The sequence below is a fragment of the Anomalospiza imberbis genome, chromosome 9, assembly GCF_031753505.1.
Source record: "Anomalospiza imberbis isolate Cuckoo-Finch-1a 21T00152 chromosome 9, ASM3175350v1, whole genome shotgun sequence".
Taxonomy (NCBI): Eukaryota; Metazoa; Chordata; class Aves; order Passeriformes; family Viduidae; genus Anomalospiza; species Anomalospiza imberbis.
The window spans coordinates 6,431,113-6,437,456 of NC_089689.1; the positions used below are offsets into that span (position 1 = coordinate 6,431,113).

At 41.4% G+C, this 6,344-nt stretch overlaps 1 long non-coding RNA gene across 1 annotated transcript; it reads right to left on the reverse strand.

Annotated features, from left to right (window-relative positions):
* Positions 1 to 1,609: 1,609 nt before the first annotated feature.
* Positions 1,610 to 6,060, reverse strand: LOC137479172 (uncharacterized). The gene is made up of 2 exons (XR_011002011.1): positions 4,817 to 6,060; positions 1,610 to 2,420 (listed from the first exon to the last, which is right to left on the reverse strand). It is a non-coding gene; the product is annotated as an uncharacterized lncRNA (long non-coding RNA).
* Between the last annotated feature and the right edge of the window lie 284 nt (positions 6,061 to 6,344).

Genomic DNA, 6,344 nt, shown 5'->3' on the forward strand with positions numbered 1-6,344 from the left:
TCTCCCAGTTTGAGGAAGTTCTGCTGGAGCTGGAAATCAAGGAGACAGCCCTTGAAGGAATTACTTTGTCCAGGACACAGTTAATCATCAAAAGCATAGACTTCTACAGTACCTCAAAGTCTTCCCAAAAAGCACTGGCCAGGCTCCAGCTGGACTCCCAAGTTATTCCTGACTTTTCACTGGATCTGATGGCTTTACTACCCAACTGCTCACTAGGGTAGGAATTCCTGTTTTCACAATTCAGCAGGAGTTTCCCATGCACAGACAGCTGTTTCCTCCTGCTCAGTCTGATTCTGTGGAACACTCATTCACCAGAACCACCACCAGCAGCAGCATTTCCACCTTTCATTTCTATTTTTTGTGATATGAACACATGGAAGTCTGCTATGATATATTTAATTCAAAATTCCCACAGTGGGAAGAACAAGCTGGTACAAGGAAGTAACAAGGTGGAAGAATGAACCCTGGAAGTGTCCAAGGCCAGCTTGGACAGGGTTTGGAGCCACCTGGGCTAGTGGAAGGTGTCCCCATGACAGGGGTGGAACAGGGTGTTCTTTAAGGTCCCTCCCAACTCAATCCAGTCTGTAATTCCACTGGCTCCATCACCACACTCTGGAAGGTCCACACCTTCCAAATAACTGCAGCTATCAAAAACTTGAAAATCCAAAAGCAACATTGACCAAATGACATTTACAACTTCCTGGGAAGCAGCTTAAGTGCCCAGCTGAGAAAACAAGAAGGGACATGTGGAAACTCCAATAAAAGAAAAGTCAGTGAAATGTCTCATTCTTTCCAGTAAGTGGATTAAGAGTTCTGGTAAGAAAGCTGAGGTCAAGCTTGATGACTTTCAAAGGAAAAACATCACATTCTAGAAGCTTCTATGAGAGCTGAAGCCAAGTTTTTAATTCTATAAGCCTTTTTCTAATTCTTGCAAAATTAAAACAGAGACAAAGAGAAAAATATCTGTGAAAGTATGAAAAGAATGAATGTGATGAGATAATTAAGTGATTAAGCCCCAAGCTGTTCTTGGAACTGATCAGAAATGCCTTGGAAAACATCATTCCACAAATCCAGCTTCCTTCACACCCTGTTGCACTCTGAAATTGTAATTTTCATTTTTTCCTATTATCAGCATTTTCATGGATAAATTTTGTTTGGCCTTTGGTTCTGGAAGCATTTGGTAAAATGCATGTGGTCTTCCATAATGGTTTGTTAAGGAGGGGGAAAATCCACAACAAGCAACCAAACACATAAAAATCCTAAACAAACGGAAGGGAAGGGAAGGGAAGGGAAGGGAAGGGAAGGGAAGGGAAGGGAAGGGAAGGGAAGGGAAGGGAAGGGAAGGGAAGGGAAGGGAAGGGAAGGGAAGGGAAGGGAAGGGAAGGGAAGGGAAGGGAAGGGAAGGGAAGGGAAGGGAAGGGAAGGGAAGGGAAGGGAAGGGAAGGGAAGGGAAGGGAAGGGAAGGGAAGGGAAGGGAAGGGAAGGGAAGGGAAGGGAAGGGAAGGGAAGGGAAGGGAAGGGAAGGGAAGGGAAGGGAAGGGAAGGGAAGGGAAGGGAAGGGAAGGGAAGGGAAGGGGTAATTTTTCATTACTATAATATTTTTCCAACTTTCTATAAATAAACTGAATAAAATATCAAAGGAAACACAGAGCAACATATTTACTTTGATTTTATTCAATGTGAATGTATTTTGAAATTAAATTTGACAATTCCAAATTCCATCTTGAATGAAATTTGGGGTTTTCTCCAAGCTGTAGAGATTACAAATAGAAACTCTCACAATATCATTCCAGAGTTGGGACACTGCATTAAGCAACCAGGGTAATTATATGCTGGGCTTCCATGATCCACGATTTCACAGTTTGGGATCTAAGAGACAACCCGTAATACAGTTCCCTGAAAATCTAATTTCCACTGTGCTGAATGAATGTCTTCAATGTGCTGGTCCAAGATTACTATTAAATGAAAATTATATTGTTCAGCTTGAACTTTAGTGATTTCAAATTGCTGTTCCAAACAGAGAGAGTGTTCTCAGATAAATGGGGGTTTTAATTAAACATGTATGTATTAAGTTATTTACTTAATTATAGTATCACCATTGCCTCATATTGTTTTCCTGTGTATTTATTTCAGTTTCTCACATTACTGCATTATTAGATCAAGCTGGTAATTGTCAGTTTTTCCTTTCTTCAGGCTTATCTAAGCTTACAGTGCTAAGTCTCACTTCACTTATCTCATTCAACAAGGCAGTGATGAAAGACTTGCAAAGGAACCTTGGGTTAATCAGGGCTTCCCTCCTACCTCTCAAGCTTGCAGAAACCTGGAGAGTTCCTGGCACATTCCCAAGGTCTGAAGGTATGGCTGATGCTGGAGCAGAATCCAAAATCTCCTGTCCTGGCTGTCCTGGCTGCTGCCCTGGGCTGGGGACGATGACAGAACAGAGAGGGGCTGAGCAGGGCACCCCCAGAGCCTGGGCACAGCCTCCAGCTCACTGCAGGCTTTACAATTTCATTTATTTCCAAGCTTCTTTTATCTTTTTCTCTTTTCCCCCTCTTTGGGAAACTTTCAGAACTCCAATTTTTCATTCACAGATGCAGGAATGACCTCTCCCCCTTTTTTGTCGAATCGCAAATCTCCCACAGACAGAAAATCTCACCTTTGATCTGCTCCACCTCAGACAGAACCAAAGCCACTGCAAAAAAAAATCAGTTTCATCTGCTTTAAGTATAAAATATTTAAAGAAGAGGGGAAGCTATGGTTTTATTTAGCTCAAAGGTGGTCTGCTGAGATTTGTTGATTTAGCTTCAGTAATAAATAAGGCAAAGATTTCAGCAATCATTTAAGCCATTTCAACATTCATATCCAGTGAAACCCCTTTCCCTCTGTCTCCAGTGGGACTCCTTAGGAGCCCTAAAAAGCCTGAACTGGCATTTTTCTGTGTAGGAAGAGTAAATCCAGCTTCTCAGAGGTGCTGACCTCGCCTTGCACAGCCCAGCATCCCATTGCAGGGCATGTGGAAGGCTCAGTGCACAGACAGGCCTGTGTGTAACCCTGATGGATCCAGGAACTGGGATCTCCTGACCAAGGGAAAGCTCTGGGACAGCTCACACGAGATCTTCAGGCATGAGGGAGAACTTGAGCTTTTTCAGGCACCTTCATCAGGTCGATCCGAACAACTGAGATTTTGTAAAGAAAGGAAGAATGACCCTAATTTTAAATTAAGGAAGAACTTACATGACTTGGTGAGCAGTAATTCTATCACCTTGTGAGAGAACAGAGGGTGTAGCACCAGGAGAGATTTATCTCTGGTGTGACTGTTAAATACAAAAACCATGCAAGAGCCCAGGGTAGGATGAGCTCTGAATTCTCCAGGTAAGAGAATTCTCCCCTCTCCTGGATAAGCAGATTGCCCAGAGCTTGCAGAAAGGGCTGTCTCAGCTATAACCCAAAGCAGCAGATAAGGAACTCATCAGGAATTACCCTGGCAGGAGATGGCTGGAAGGACTAAAATGCACCTGACAGAGTGTGCAGAGCTGCTGTGAGCTCTCCTTGCAGCACCAGAGGTGTTCCTGCTTCCCAAAGTGCTGCTGGTGCTGATTTCCAAAGCACTTAAATTCTCCATGTAAAGGGGACAAGGAAAAACTGCACTTAATTGGAAGAGTAAAATCTGCTTCACTATTGTACAACAGAACCAAAAAAACACCAGCTTTTTTCTCACTAATTTACAAATCACCAAATTAGAGAGAAAAGGAGACTTCTTGCCCTACCTGTTTTAATAATTTTATTCTCCGAGATATGTGAATTTACCAGAACATTTTCCTTCTTTCTCTTTTTACAGAAAAAAAAAAATGAAGGGAATGACAGAGAATCTAGAAATATGTTAATATCTTTCCTTCATCAAACAACTATGAATATACATGACCATACTATATTACTATTTCCAGCTTCTTTGATTTATGTTATGGATAACATGTTTATAGAAATCTAATCTCCACAAGAAGCAGGAAAAAAAAAAAAAGAGAAACTGAAGAAAAACAAAAAATCACACCACCAGAAGCAGGGAAATCAAATATCACCTAAATTAAACTAATCTCCAAAGTAGGCCAGACAAATACTGTAAAGCAGCCAGGATTTCTCAGGCACTTTATTACAAAGGGCTTTTTTTAATATCAAGATTGGTGAAAACACAATTTATAAAGAAACACAGACAAAATATTATTAAGGGTGAGGTCTTCAAATCAGGGTGAATGGAATTAAGCTGTCCTAGGAAAACTGATCCAACATTCAATTATTGATATTTATCACACTTGATTTCATGTCAGTGACTGCTAATCACATCCCCAAAAAATTAATTCAATCAAAGCAAGCTGTTTCCAGCATGACAGACATGGAACTCGACAAATTGCTGCTGGTAAAAAGGTTTGCTGCTGAATGGTTTTTGACTGCCCTTGAGTGGGGGTTTGTTTGTTCTGGTTTGTGCCATGAGACTCGGCTGGTCCCAGGATGACAGTGCTGCAGACTTTGGCAGAACCACCACAAGTGCTGTAGGTGGAAGAGTCCAAGTGGCCCAAATGTTGCAGGTACAGATTTTTGGGGTGGATCAGTCCTTAATCCAGTCCTCAGTGCATCAGCATCATTAGTGCTGTCTAATGAACCTTAGCCCTAATGATTAGCACAGGCCTAATGACCCCCAGGCGTGCAGACACGAAGCATGGCAGTGTTGTATCCTTTTTAATGACTTTGCTTCTTGCTTTCCCAGCCCTTCTCTCTTTTAAAATGGACATGAAATTCTCATCTGCCATAGGCCACTTCCAACCCAAAAATTCCAGCTTTCCATTCCTGATTCTTCCACAGCTGATAAAGGACAACAGGAGTGGTCAGTGCAGTGAGATTTGGCCTTGTCACTTCTCCACTGAGCCGGGCACACCCCGATGCCATGAGGACCCCTCTGCTCTGTGATCCCTGGAGTTTGTTGTCACACCACAATGTCTTTAAGAGTGAAAACAAACCCAGCCATCAGCAGGTTCTTGGAAATGGCATAACCTTCTCAGACACTGAAGTTAAACTGTGGATCCATGGAAGTGTCCAAGGCCAGGTTGGATGGCATTTGGAACAATCTGGGCTAGTGGAAGGTGTCCCTGCCCGTGGCAGGGGTGGCTCTGGATGATTCCATGACTCCTCAGAGTTCAAAGGGACTATTCAGTGTTTCTGTGAGCCCTGTACCAAGCAAAGACTTTGCCCTGACAGTGGCACTTCACTGAGGGCAGTGGCTTATAAAGATTTGTTTACCCCATTGTTGATACACTTGTATAACACTATATTGCATTGCAGAAAACAAAATTATTGCCTGCAATTATTCTCTGAATCTTCACCAACTATCCTCAGCGTCCGTTCGATTCAATCAATCAATTCAATTACTCTCATAATCTCTTTGAGGGGATTTCTCCCTGTCCCCATTATTCTCCCAAGCCCCTGAATGATGACATGTAGTTTTTTTCTAATGCAATAGATGCCTTATTTATTCCACTGCCTCTGTATATATGACATGCACACTGTTCAGAGAATTGCATTGTTGTCACTGCAAATAATGATCTAAATGCATTCCAGGACTTCATCTATATTTCCCTGAGTGTTTTATAATGTGCAGGAGGCAGAGAAAAAGATCCTCAAGTTATTTTTGAAGAAATATATATCACTGTGTGGTGGGGATGTCTTCAGGCAGCAGTTGTTCCCAGAATTCTTTCATTTACATTTCTGCTGTGTTTATGTGCTCTGTCTTAATGCTTCTTCACCTACCTTGGATATTAGCAAGTGGAGTAAGAGATATTTTTATGAGCCTTATCCTGTGAAACAAATAAAAGTTAAAAATTGATACACAATATTTGTTTATATTTCAGTGCACAAAGAACAAAGTCTGATTTCCACCACCCTCAGAAATGAAAGCTTTAGAAATATAGATTCACTCCTGATGGCCACACAAAGAGCAATTTCAGTTTGTTATGATTATGAGGGAATTTCAGCTCCTACAAATTAATATATTATGGTGAGAAACAGAGCGATTTCTTTATCGCCCCTTTTTTTTAAGATAATATTGTTTTCTGGAAATCTCTCTTTTTATGTGTTTGTAAAAGATAATATGAAAGCAGATGGAATATGTGCCATAATCATTGATTATTAACACGAAATATTCTGTAAAGAAAAATCTACTGGCTTTAGAAATATTTCAACCAATACTTTTAACTACAGTTTTCACTTGGAAAAAAGCCATGAGCCACTGTTGAGAGGAAATTTTCCCCACCTGCACCAGTCTGGAAATGTGATGTTGTTTCTCCTCCCAAACCTTC